The sequence below is a fragment of the Thunnus maccoyii genome, chromosome 17, assembly GCF_910596095.1.
Source record: "Thunnus maccoyii chromosome 17, fThuMac1.1, whole genome shotgun sequence".
Classification (NCBI taxonomy): domain Eukaryota; kingdom Metazoa; phylum Chordata; class Actinopteri; order Scombriformes; family Scombridae; genus Thunnus; species Thunnus maccoyii.
The window spans coordinates 640,820-655,000 of record NC_056549.1 but is presented as its reverse complement, the minus strand read 5'-3'; the positions used below and the strand labels follow the sequence as shown (position 1 = coordinate 655,000).

Genomic DNA, 14,181 nt, shown 5'->3' with positions numbered 1-14,181 from the left:
GTTTCATTTGGATCACTGACTGTGCTTTAATGTCATAATATCGTTTCTATTAGAAGTAGTGAAATGATCTCCTCTGGGCTGAATTTATGTGTAAAAACTGTGTTGACTCTGATTGACTTCAGTAAAGTTTTCTTGGAGCAGCATCTAGTAGCTGTTAGTGGCTGTTAGTTATTCCATTTTATCAGGATCTTAAAGTGAAGTTTTTCCTGAAAATGTCCAGCAGACATCCCAGTCTGTTTGACATCAGCTCAGTTTGTGTTAAATCATGAACATCAACGTATGTTTCTATCTGATGTAATGTGTCTGACATGTATGTATATAATAACATGTATGGGTTGCTTTCCTTTAGTTTTTCTTGCCTCTGCAGGTGATGTAAATATTGTCTTGTAAGCTCATGTTTGCTGGGCAGCTTTGGCTGTTTTACACTTGAATAAAAATATTCATTCACTACTTATTCAGAGAACATCACTTGTTTTATACATGGATGTGTAATGTTATACTACTTCTACTTCTACTACACTACTTGTGTTTTTCTCTCATTAGAACATTTATGACAGAATGAATTCAGCAAACATGATCTTTACAGATGTTACATATATTTCTCACATTGTGATGTTTTACAGTCCTTCTTTATTTGACATTGTTTTTAATCATTGATTAATGTTTAAGAAAAAATGAACAAAAATAAAAATAAAAAGAGTCTGTCAGACATCCAATATGTTTCTCAGGAAACATATTGGACAGTCCTGTCTCAGGAAACAGGACTGAGTTCACCTGTACTGAAACATCTGGCCCAAGTTTCCTGTATGTTGGTTAGTTTGTGGTGATTTGATTAAACACAGCTGTGTTTGGGAAGTCGCACCATGTGAGCAAAATATAACCTATAAAAATAATCAGAGCTCTTGATGCTTTACATCCTTTTTAAATGTGACATATAAAAACATTTAAAGATCAAAGAAATACAATTATTAATTAGAAAATTTAACAATATTTTTTTACTTTGAGTTTTACAATGCATAATTTAAGAGCAAAGGAATTAACTCATTATACTGCAATTACAATTAATCATGTTCAAAGTCTTTAATTTAGTTTCTAATAATTAAAGTTCCACTTTCCTCTATTTTAGAAACCAGTGATGGAGACATATCCACGGCCACCAGGGCCCCAATTCATCAATATTCATATTTATTTAAACATGTTTGATTTTCAATAGAATTATAACAGGAAGTTTAGATTTTACAGTTAAAATATTCAAATATGTCACTAACATCATGCAAGTGATAATAATAACTTTATTTACAACATGTTTATTTACAATAAGTACAACATGTATAAAGAAATTATTTACAAAAATGTATTTTCCACATTTTCTTTATTATTCATTCTGTTATAGTTTGAACATGAAGTTAAAATAGTTCAGTTTTAGTATATTAATAGAATAGTGATATATGTATTAATAGTGTATAAATGTCCACACAGACAAATAATAATGTATTTTTACTGTTTTACATGAAGACATATTGTTACAGATTTATTGATCAGATAAGTGTGTGTGTGGCTCCAGGCTGATGATGATGATGATGATGATGATGTGGTGCAGGTGAGCAATCAGAGCTGGAGATTGATCCAGGAGGACATCAGCAGGGTCAGAATCATTGATCATTGATCAGATATCAGATATCCAGTAATCAGAGACACGTCAGGTCTCACATTAATGAGTTTACCAACAATCACAGCTGGAAATCATGTTGCTATATGTGACCATATGTGATATTTACAATGTGATGTTACTGTAGTGCAGAGAAATATTAATATTATAGAAACACCATAGAATATTATATTATAGAGTAATATTGTAGAATGATTACAGATATGTTATATAAATACAATGGAAAAGGAAAGTAGGCTGCTGTAAAGTCCATTAAAACAATAAAAACCTAAATCCTTTTTATTCATTTTTAATTGTACTTTGGTCATAAGAACTCAGCTGCCCATCATAAATTAAAATTTATTAATCCAACATGTTATATCCTGTATATTCATATCATTAATAATAATTATAATGATCTTTATACCTGTTTTCTAAACAAAGTTCATGTGCTTTAATAAAGTTAATAATATTAGTGCAGCAGCTGTTCAGGCTGATTGATGCTTCATAGAAGCAACATAGAAACATGAATCCAGTTGATTGAGGTGTGAATGAGTTCAAACAGCAACAACATGAAAGAAACTAACAGTCTATTAAACACAGATGTTCACAACTGTAACAGTGAATCTTTTCTCATTTCAAGTAGAATGAAGCTGCATTTAAAATAAAATACATAACTTTTGATAAAATGTGCATCCTAAAATAAAGTGTATTGATCATATCAGGCTCTGAGATGGTTTATTTTCTGTGGCTTCAGTTGGGATCATTTGATATATTTGCTCCAAAGATTTGTTTTTATATGAGACAAACTGGTTTTGAGCTGCTGCGGGAAGCAGCCTGAGAGTCTGACTGTTGTTGATTAAAAGCTGTTCTCACTGTCTAGTTTTCATGTTTTACACTGCAGACCACTGATTGGTCATTTATCTCATTCACAAGCTTCCTGTTCCAGAGAAATCTTTCCCTCGTTCTCTCTCCTCACTGTCTCTCTCTCAACTTACCTGACTCACCTACTACAAACTGTAATATTCTCTCCTCTAATATCTCTGATGGTCACATGACGCCTCTCATATTAATCATGCAGCTCTTTGCTTTATTTAACTTCACATCAAAGTGTTTCCTCTTTATTTGTGTCACAGTGCAGCTGCTCTGATGGATTCATGTTTTCTAATAGTTTCAGTTCCTCTAATAGAACTACTGACTACTACACGACATCCTGGTGGTCTCAACTGATTTCCTCCTGGTGGTCTGAAGTGTCCCGAGACAAACTAACACATCTCTACCAGAGTGCTGTGGACGAGGCCTTAAAGAGTCCAAATGGACACCTGGACTTGTTCCTCCGCTTCCTCCTGGGTCTTTCACTGCAGACCAATCAGACTCTCCTACGAGGCGTGCTGATACAGATAGGATCTAGCTCACAGACCAATCAGGAAACAGTTGAGTACATCAAGAAGAAGATCAGTGAGAATCTGTCCGCAGAGAGAAGCATCAATCTGTTCCACTGTCTGAATGAACTGAATGACCATTCTCTAGTGGAGGATATCCAACAGTACCTGAGTTCAGGAAGTCTCTCCACAGATGAACTGTCTCCTGCTCAGTGGTCAGCTCTGGTCTTCATCTTACTGTCATCAGAAAAAGATCTGGACGTGTTTGACCTGAAGAAATACTCTGCTTCAGAGGAGGCTCTTCTGAGGTTGCTGCCAGTGGTCAAAGCTTCAAATAAAGCTCTGTAAGTGGATATTATTAATGTGAATAATAATGTAAAATATGTTTAATTTTTATTAATGACAAACAATTCTGTTTGTGCTAAACAATAATTCTTCTTCAGGCTGAGCAGCTGTAACCTCTCAGAGAGAAGCTGTGCAGCTCTGTCCTCAGTTCTCAGTTCCAAGTCCTCTTGTCTGAGAGAGCTAGATCTAAGTAACAATGACCTGCAGGACTCAGGAGTCAAGCTCCTGTCTGCTGGGCTGGAGAGTCCACACTGTACACTGGAAACTCTCAGGTCAGGATACAGCGTCTATAATTTCGTTGTCTTGAACACTGACAATAAAGCTGACTCTGAGAGAATTTTCATACATTTGATCATTTGCATGTTGTTTTACATTCAGATTAATGCCAATTATTCTGCATCACATCTGTAGGATTCTGGTACTTTTATGTCTAAAACACACTGTCTTATCAACCTTTTTATATTTCAAGTCTGTCAAGATGTCTGATCACAGAGGAAGGCTGTGCTTCTCTGGTCTCAGCTCTGAGCTCCAACCCCTCCCATCTGAGAGAGCTTGACCTGAGCTACAATCATTCAGGAGATGCAGTAGAGAAGCTGCTGTCTGCTGGACTGGAGGATCCACACTGGAGACTGGACACTCTCAGGTATGGACAGACGGGTGGACACTCTAAGGTATGGACAGGTTGACACTCTCAGGTATTGACAGACAGGTGGACACCCACAGGTATGGAGAGACAGGTAGACAGGTGGACACTGTCAGGTATGGACAGTCAGGTGGACATTCTCAGGTTTGGAGAGACAGATGGACACTCTCAAGTATGGAGAGACAGGTGGACACTCTCAGGTATGGAGAGACAGGTGGACACTCTCAGGTATGGAGAGACAGGTGGACACTCTCAGGTACGGACAGACAGGTGGACACTCTCAGGTACAGACAGACAGGTGGACACTCTCAGGTACGGACAGACAGGTGGACACTCTCAGGTACGGACAGACAGATGGACACTCTCAGGTATGGAGAGACAGGTAGACAGGTGGACCCTGTCAGGTATGGACAGTCAGGTGGACATTCTCAGGTTTGGAGAGACAGGTGGACACTCTCAAGTATGGACAGACAGGTGGACACTCTCAAGTATGGACAGACAGGTGGACACTCTCAGGTATGGAGAGACAGATGGACACTCAAGTATGGAGAGACAGATGGACACTCTCAAGTATGGAGAGACAGGTGGACACTCTCAGGTAAGGAGAGACAGGTGGACACTCTCAGGTATGGAGAGACAGGTGGACACTCTCGGGTACGGACAGACAGGTGGACACTCTCAGGTAAGGAGAGACAGGTGGACACTCTCAGGTATGGAGAGACAGGTGGACACTCTCGGGTACGGACAGACAGGTGGACACTCTCAGGTACGGACAGACAGGTGGACACATCCAGGTATGGACAGACAGGTGGACACTCTCAGGTACAGACAGACAGGTGGACACTCTCAGGTACGGACAGACAGGTGGACACTCTCAGGTATGGACAGTCAGGTGGACACTCTCAGGTAAAGAACTTTGATGCTGAACATAGTAGTTCATTCTTCATCATGAATGTAATAGTTTGAAGATCATGTGATGTGAGTGAAACCTCTGGAAGAAGCTAGTTAGTCGACCTAAAGTTATTCTTCTGTTAAACTTTCATGTTCTCCTGGTGTCCCTGAACTCATCAGAGGAGAGTCCATCTATTATTTTATTATACTGATGTATTTACTGTTTATTATAAAGAAGATCACTTGTATCATGAACTTTATCAAGCTTCTTCTTATTATTGTGTCTTTCAACCATTATTATTATTATCATTTATATTATTATTATTAATAGTAGTAGTAGTATTATATTCAAACCAAATGAATGAACAAATGAATATAATTACACTAAAATGTTTTGCTGCCTTAAAGGTGCATTTATTCTCTAATTTCAAAATTACTCCTTAATCTTCACCTTGAAATCATTTTTCAATATTGAATAATTGTATTGAACAGAGGAGGTCCGTCAGGGCCTTCAGGACCTTCTCTGCAGGCCCTTCCATTTTTGAGAGGTTTAATTTTTAGTTCATAAAATATTACAAATTAGTAATTATAATGTTATCGTTAAATCAGGACCTGCTGGTTCCTTGGTTGCTCATAGAAAACATACATGGCACAAATAAATACAAAATGTGATTTGTGGTGACTGGGACACCCCCAGGTGATGTCATCATATCACCCAGTAAGCGCAGGTATTTCTTCGTGCAGTGGGGCACGCGGGGCTCACGCGTGGCTCACGCAGGCAGCCATTACAGAAAGTTTTCAAGTGACTGGTGAGTCCTGCTGTATTAATTATCTATAGAGTTGATTAAGATTGTTGTAAAATCTTTTCTTTATTGTTGGCTGATAGTTGAGCATCATGAGTGAACGTTTACCATCGGAAGACCGGGTTGGCAGTTTAGCTAATGCATGTGTGGGAGAAATAACGAGGTTAGCATAGTTTCAGCTTGTTGAGCCGGTGCTTTGAGTTCATGAGTTAACAGGTGTCAGAAGGTGATTTTGTAATGGATTTATTTTTAATGACGTAGTTTTTATATTGTTTAGATGTTAGTTGTTGGTGATGAGTGCACTTAAGCCTCTTTTACACAGCCCGTTCAAAGCGGGAATACTGCACCTGTAATCCACCTCGCTGTTCTGTGTGACCATAGACTGTATATAAATATAATAATATAATATATAATATAATAAATATAATCTTTGTATACAGTCCATGTGTGTTACACGGCGGGACCGGGAGCTGACGCTGTTGTTTAGCCAGTATTCAGACCACATCAGGCAGCGTACAGCTGCAGGGTTGAGGAGGTGTGCGGGGGTGCAGGTGTGTTTGTGCTTGGAAAGTAACCGCTGTGAAACAATCAGAAAATAACATTTTATTGATCTGATTGACCAGCTTCCTCACTAACATTACTAGTGCTCCCTCTCTCCATTCACTCTCTAGCTCACTCGACCACAGCTTCTCTCTCTCTCTCTCTCTCTCTCTCTCTCTCTCTCTCTCTCTCTCTCTCTCTCTCTCTCTCTCTCTCTGAGTGAATGGCGGAGTGAGTGGTGCGGAGAGCTGCAGATTGTGTTTCAGTGTGAGTGAAGTTTCTACCTTCTTTTGCTGTTTTATGTGTCTATTTTTCTTTATTTTCTTTTTTCATTGGGTTGCTGACAGGTGTATCTGACTGTTGTTCAGGTGTAGTTTGTGGTAGCGTGGCTACCGGCTCGGTTGGGCAGCATGCCCGTGGTGGAGGGTGGTGCGGAGTTTGAGAAGCTGACACGCCGTCATGCAGTCAAACTTGTGCCGGCAGTGAACTGTTCAGTGGAGGAGGCCACCTTAGCGGTGGGAGAGGTGGTGGGTTGCGGCAGCGTGAAGTCTGCCTCCCGCATGAATGGAGCTATTGTTATCTTCCTCGATAGCACAGCCAAAGTTAGTGATGTGGTGGAAACAGGTGTAGTCATTCAAGACACCTTCACTCCTGTTCTCCCGCTGGTTAGTCCAGCTAGAAAGATAACAATCTCTAATGCTCCCCCATTCATTAAAAATGAAATGTTAGCTAAAGAACTGGCACGGTACGGACAACTAGTCTCCCCGATAAAGATGGTTTCTCTGGGCTGCAGATCCCCGCTGCTCAACATGTAGTGTGTCACCGTAGGCAGGTTTTCATTGTCCTGAAAGATAAAACTGACAATCTTAATCTGTCCTTTAACTTTAAAGTAGACGGGTTCAACTACATGGTTTTCGCCACGTCGGAGACCATGAAGTGTTTTGGTTGTGGTGTGGAGGGGCATTTAATCCGCTCCTGCCCGGAGAGAATGGGGGAGCAGCGGCGGGCTGCTGCCGGGGAGCCGGCTCCGGTCCCTGCCGGGGAGCCGCGGCCTCCAGACCGGGTGCCGGCTCCGGTCCCTGCCGGGGAGCCGCGGCCTCCGGGGCGGGTGCCGGCTCCGGTCCCTGCCGGGGACCTGGGCCTCGGTGGGCCTCCTGCAGGCAGTGCCCCCCCTGCATCTTCTGGCGGTGAGGAGCCAGCTGAGAGCAGTGATCAGCGACAGGGAAAGGATGAGTATCAGAGCAGTTCAGAAAACACAACCATTGAAACTGATATCAAAGAGAGTGAAAAAGTAAATGATAACCTGTCAGTGTGTGAGGACCTCATTGAAGACGAAGACATGTCTGATGAGGATTTGTTAAAACTGTCACAAAAGAGGAAAAGTTCAGAGCCTGTCCAGAGTAGTGCAAAAGCCATCAAAGTCACCAAAGGGACAAAAACTGGAAAATCTTTAGCAGAGTCAGAAAGTGATTTGTCACTGAGCCAGGAGGACCAGCAGAGCCGCTACTCTCCTGCTGGTATAAAGAGTTTTCTGCAGGGAACGAAGGGATCCAGGCTGGTGAAAGTAGAGGATCACTTTGCAGACCTGAAGCTGTTTGTAGAGTCAGCGAAGCCTCTGACGAAAAGATCAGGAAATTTATCGTCTGAAGAAAGTGCTGCTTAAAGTAAAAGCACAAATCTCTGCTGATGATGATGTTTAGACGAAGGTTCTTGTGTTTTTCTCTCTTCCTGTTATGTTTTCCTACTGTTATGTTTCTTTTAAGCTTCTCCCTCTCCATGTGTGATTTCAAAATAGGCACTTTAAACTTGAATGGAGCCAGAGAAGATAGTAAAAGAGCTGCGTTCTTTAAGCTGATGGAGCTGAAGAACATAGATGTAATGCTGCTTCAGGAAACACACAGTAGTGCAGATAATGTAAGTGACTGGAGGAGAGGATGTAACGGGGAAGTCATTCTGAGCCATAAGTCCAGCTGTAGTGGAGGAGTGGGGATTGTCTTTTCCAGGAGCTTCTTGCCTTTTTCTTGTGAAGTTGAGGAAATTATTAAAGGCTGTTTATTGAAGGTCAAAGCTCAATTTGAAAATATTACCGTAGTTTTCGTCAACGTTTATGCACCAACCAAGGGGGTGGATAGACTAGTGGTACTAGATGTTTTATGTGACACTATCAGGAACTGCAGTAGTGATGAGTATTTGTTTTTAGGAGGTGATTTTAACTGTACTGAAAATCCAAAGCTGGATAGAAACCACCAAGAGCCTCATCCTGCTTCATCACGCAGGTTCAGACAGTTGACTGAAGCTCATGAGTTGTCAGATGTGTGGAGGATGTTTTATAAAAGTCACAGGCAGTACACCTGGAGTCACTCTAAAGACAATGTGTTATCTCTGGCCAGGCTGGACCTTCTGTATTCTTTTAAACATCACATGAACCTTTTTAAAAGTTGTCACATTAACCCAGTGGGCTTCTCTGATCACTGTCTGGTTTTTTGCTGTGTTTTTATAAATAATGTGCGCTTACAGAGTGCTTACTGGCATTTTAACACTGCCCCGCTTCATGACAAGGCTTTTAGAGCAGCTTTTGAATGTTTTTGGTTTACCCACAGAAAATGTAAGTCTGACTTTGCCTGTGTTCAACAGTGGTGGGATTTTGGGAAATCACAGATTAAACAGCTGTGTCAGCAGTTCACTCGTAATGTCACTAGAGACATAACCAGATCTATGAGGGACCTGGAGACTCAGGTGGTAGAACTGCAGAGTTTAGCAGGTTCTACAGGAGATCGAGGGCTTTTAGATTCCCTCAAGTCTAAAAAGTCGGCTTTGGCCAACCTGCTGGGCATCGCAGCACAGGGAGCTCTGGTCAGGTCACGGTTCCTCGACATCACGCAGATGGATGCCCCCTCTCACTTCTTCTTTGGTCTGGAGAGGAAAAATGGACAGAGAAAGATTGTTCACTCTCTGCGATCCAGCAGCGGCTCTGCAATCTCAGATTCTTCTGAGATTAGGAAATTTGCAGTCAGTTTTTATAAAGATCTGTATAAGAGTGAACTAACAGACAATCCAGATGTGTGCAGCAGCTTCTTCACCGGTCTTCCTCAGGTGGATGCTGGAGCCAATGCAAAGCTGGAGGCTCCGGTATCCATTAATGAACTGTATACTGCTCTGATGAGCTTACAGAGTGGAAGAGCTCCAGGTATAGACGGTCTTCCTGTTGACTTCTATAAATCCTTCTGGTCCGTGGTGGGCGAAGACCTGTTGGAGGTTGTCACAAGCAGCCTGGAGAGAGGACGGCTGCCTCTGAGCTGCAGGAGGGCGGTCATCACTTTGCTGCCCAAGAAGGGAGACCTGCAGGAGCTGAAGAACTGGAGACCTGTTTCTCTGCTCTGCACGGACTACAAGATACTGTCCAAGGTCCTGGCCAGCAGACTCAGAGAGGTGATGGCTTCTGTCATCCACACTGATCAGACATACTGCGTGCCCGGCAGGCTGATAAGTGACAATGTCACTTTAATTCGGGATGTTTTGGAGGTCTCCAGCTCATTGGCTGTAGACACTGGTCTGATTTCAATAGACCAGGAAAAGGCTTTTGACCGGGTTGAACACCAGTATCTTTGGCAAACTTTAGCTGCTTTCGGGTTCAACCCTGGTTTCATAGCCAAGATCCAGGTTCTGTATAGTGACATTGCGAGTGTTCTGAAAATCAACGGAGGTCTGAGTGCTCCTTTCAGTGTCCAGAGGGGGGTCAGGCAGGGCTGCTCTCTGTCCGGCATGCTCTACTCTCTGGCCATCGAGCCTCTGCTCCACAAACTGAGGAATGATCTGACTGGTGTTTGTTTTCCTGACTGTGATGCCTCTTTTAAACTGTCGGCGTACGCTGATGATGTCATTGTCCTGGTCAACACACAGAGAGATATTGATGTGCTAGTGAACACTGTTAATCTGTTTGGTTGCATATCCTCTGCTAAAGTAAACTGGGGGAAGAGTGAGGCTGTCATGGTGGGGGATCGGCTTGTGGATCAACTCAGGTTACCTGGAGGTCTGGTCTGGAAAAAAGGAGGGCTAAAATACCTGGGAGTTTTTCTGGGTAATGAAATGTTCTTACAGAAAAACTGGGACAATGTCTTAGAAAAGGTCAAAGGTCGGCTCATGAAATGGAAATGGCTTCTACCTAAAATGTCCTACAGAGGTCGTGTTCTCGTGATTAACAATCTGGTCTCTTCTGCTCTGTGGCACCGGTTGGCCTGCGTTGATCCTCCAGCTTCTCTTTTATCACAGATCCAAAGGGTTTTGGTTGATTTTTTTTGGGACAGGTTGCACTGGGTACCTCAGAGCGTGCTGTTTCTTCCTAAGGAGGAGGGTGGACAAGGTCTGGTCCATCTGGCCAGCAGGGGCGCTGCCTTCTGCCTTCAGTTCATTCAGAGACTGCTCACTGTGCCCACAGACCTGGTGTGGAGGACTTTATCCTGCTGCATCCTGCAGCGGTTTGGTGGTCTGGGACTGGGTTTGTCTCTGTTTCTAATGGACTCCAAGAGGTTGGACGCTTCGTCCCTGCCAGCCTTTTATAGAAGTGTCTTCTCAGTGTGGACTTTGCTGAGGAAGCATAGGCAGGAGCGGGATGACTCTCTGTACTGGCTCCTACAGGAACCTGTACTGTTTGGAGGACTTTTGGATTGTCCCAGCTGGGGTGGACCTACTCTATCCAGACTCCTTCACACTGCAGGAGTTTCTACTCTGGGGCAGGCGGTGGAGCTGGCGGGACCTCGGTTGGATGATCCTGTTGGACTAGCTGCTCGGATGGGAGTGAGATCTACGCGAGTCATAAACCAGTTACTGAAACATTGGAAACAGAAGCTGACAGGACATCAATGCCTTCTGTTAACTGACTTTTGTGATGGCGCACTGCTGCCAAACTGTACGGACCCCTATCCCACCATTGGACTGTTTCCGGATTTCAAAAACTGTTCTGGTCCTTTACTTGAGCCTGTCGACCCTGTGGGAGCTTCTTTGGAGGACGCCTCAGGAAAGACGCTGTATAAGTTGATGGTTAAAACCTTGAACCAGAACAAACTGAATGGACGCAGTGACACCCCGTGGAGGACTTATCTGGACTTAGACCCTGACGTCAAACCAGCATGGAGGTCTTTGTATAAACCTCCTTTAACAAAGAAACATGCGGACCTGCAGTGGAGGATCCTACATGGCATTGTAGCAGTGAACTCCTTTATCTCTGTTATTAATGCTGCTGTGGAGGAGAAATGCCCCTTCTGCAGCCAAAGAGAGACGGTGTTTCACTGTTTCTCAGAGTGCTCTCGTCTGACGGCTCTGTTTGTGTTGTTGGAAACCATTTTTAGCAGATATGGAGAAATTTTTATGAAGCAGGTTTTTATTTGTGGTTTTAAATACACTTGCCAACAGAAGAACAAGTGTCAGATATTGAACTTTGTTTTGGGACAGGCAAAAATGGCGGTGTATGTGAGCCGCAGGAGGAAGGTGAAGGAAGAGCTGAATGTTGATGTGGTTCCTGTTTTTGTCAGAATGGTGAAGTCCAGACTGCTGGTAGAGTTTAGTTTTTACAGAGCTGCTCATGACCTGGAGACTTTCCAGCTGATTTGGGGTTATGGGGGGGTGCTCTGCTCTGTAATAGATGGACAGTTGAGTTTTAGACATGTGCTGATGTAACTTTGATACCTGATATGTAATTATATTATGTATGTGTTAATGTAGTGTATTACGTTTTTTTACAGTGTACATAGTGGATAATAAATGTTGAGTTTAAAAATCAAATCTCTCTCTCTCTCTCTCTCTCTCTCTCTCTCTCTCTCTCTCTCTCTCTCTCTCTCTCTCTCTCTCTCGTCTTTTTTAAATGAGTCTGGAAGCTGAAAGAAAAGTCTAACTGAACTTTTAACGTTGTCAAAGTGAGAGAAATGTCCTCCGCTTGTCCTTGTAACGTCTTTGTATTTATGGCAGAGTTTCCTGCTCTGATCAGTCTGATCTCCGTCACGTCTCTGAATCCGGAACGCCCGTATGCTGTGTGAAAGCACACGAGGCGGCTTTATGCCGACTTTGTGTGGTTCACTGTAAACAAATAAAGATGAATCCTCTTTATGGCTATAAAGCGGGTTCTCTGTATAAAAGAGGTGTGTGTGTGTGTGTGTGTGTTAGTGTGTGTGAGCCTCAAGTTGAAGTTTGTTAAATTTTGTAGTTTGACTAATCTGTTGAGATGTTACTGTAGTTGTGCAGCGATGTTTAGAAGTGTCCTTTAATATTGAAGTCATGACAGGCTCTATCCTCAGCACAACATGCAGAGGTCAATATTTAATATTCTGATTCATCATGTCTGAGGACATATTTGTACATCACATCTTCTTCTTCACGTCTTTTCCTCTCAGACTTCAGTGAAAGAATCCAGCAGACAGTTGAGACAGATGAGTTGCAGCCTGTTTCTGTGTCACTCTGACAAACTGAGGAACACTGCTTCATGTTGAACAGCAGTTAGGACTCATGTTGGATAGAAAATCATTCTGACTGTGTTTCTTCCTCCAGGTTGGACCATGGTGGAGAGCAGTGGTTAAAACCTGGTCTGAAGAAGTGTAAGTGTGGATTTAATTTGATTCATGACAACTAAACAGCACACAGTCAGTTTCTCTTTAAATACAAAGTTGGTCTTTGTGGTTTTTATTCATTAAAACATTACTGACAAAATGTGTCATTAAACTTTATAGAAATGAACAACAGATCAGAACTTAAACAGAGAATAAATCCATCAGGTGTGTCAGATGATAAACTGCTGCTGTGTTGTTTCTTCTTCTCTTCATCAGATTTCTGTGAACTCACACTGGACACAAACACAGTACACAGAAAACTCAAACTGTCTGACAACAACAGGAAGGTGACACATGTGGAGGAGTATCAGTCATATCCTGATCATCCAGACAGATTTGACTACTGGCAACAGCTGCTGTGTAGAAATGGTCTGACTGGTCGCTGTTACTGGGAGGTTGAGTGGAGAGGAAGAGTTTATATATCAGTGACTTACAGAAGAATCAGAAGGAAAGGAGGCAGTGATGACTGTTTGTTTGGATGGAATGATCAGTCCTGGAGTCTGAACTGCTCTGATGGTGGTTACTGTGTCCGTCACAATAAGACAGAAACATCCATCCCCTCCTCCTCCTCTTCCTCCTCCTCCTCCTCCTCCTCTGTCTCTAACAGAGTAGCAGTGTATGTGGACTGTCCTGCTGGCACTCTGTCCTTCTACAGAGTCTCCTCTGACACACTGATCCACCTCCACACCTTCAACACCACATTCACTCAGCCTCTGTATCCAGGGTTTGGGGTCTGTTGGTCTGGTTCCTCAGTGTCCTTGTGTCCTCTGTCTGAGGAAGAGTCTCCTCCTGTGTAGACAAACAGTCACACTGCTGACTGAAGACAGCTGCTGAAATCACTGTTCACTCTGTTCACCAGTGAACAACAGAAACTGGAAGTGACAGCAGCTTCCTGTGTTTAAATGTTGATGGTGGACGAGGTTTCACTCTGGTTTCATTTGGATCACTGACTGTGCTTTAATGTAAGAATATTGTTTCTATTAGAAGTAGTGAAATGATCTCCTCTGGGCTGAATTTATGTGTATAAACTGTGTTGACTCTGATTGACTTCAGTAAAGTTTTCTTGGAGCAGCATCTAGTAGCTGTTAGTGGCTGTTAGTTATTCCATTTTATCAGGATCTTAAAGTGAAGTTTTTCCTGAAAATGTCCAGCAGACATCCCAGTCTGTTTGACATCAGCTCAGTTTGTGTTAAATCATGAACATCAACGTATGTTTCTATCTGATGTAATGTGTCTGACATGTATGTATATAATAACATGTATGGGTTGCTTTCCTTTAGTTTTTCTTGCCTCTGCAGGTGATGTAAATATTGTCTTGTAAGCTCATGTTTGC

General features: G+C 42.6%; 1 protein-coding gene across 1 annotated transcript in view; it reads left to right on the top strand.

Annotated features, from left to right (window-relative positions):
* Nucleotides 1-23, top strand: part of LOC121881889 (NLR family CARD domain-containing protein 3-like) — an 87,723-nt gene extending 87,700 nt beyond the window's left edge. The window contains exon 13 of the mRNA XM_042389695.1: nucleotides 1-23. This exon is cut by the window's left edge and continues 706 nt beyond it. The gene's annotated coding sequence lies outside the window, so the exon portion shown is untranslated.
* The last annotated feature ends 14,158 nt before the right edge of the window (nucleotides 24-14,181 follow it).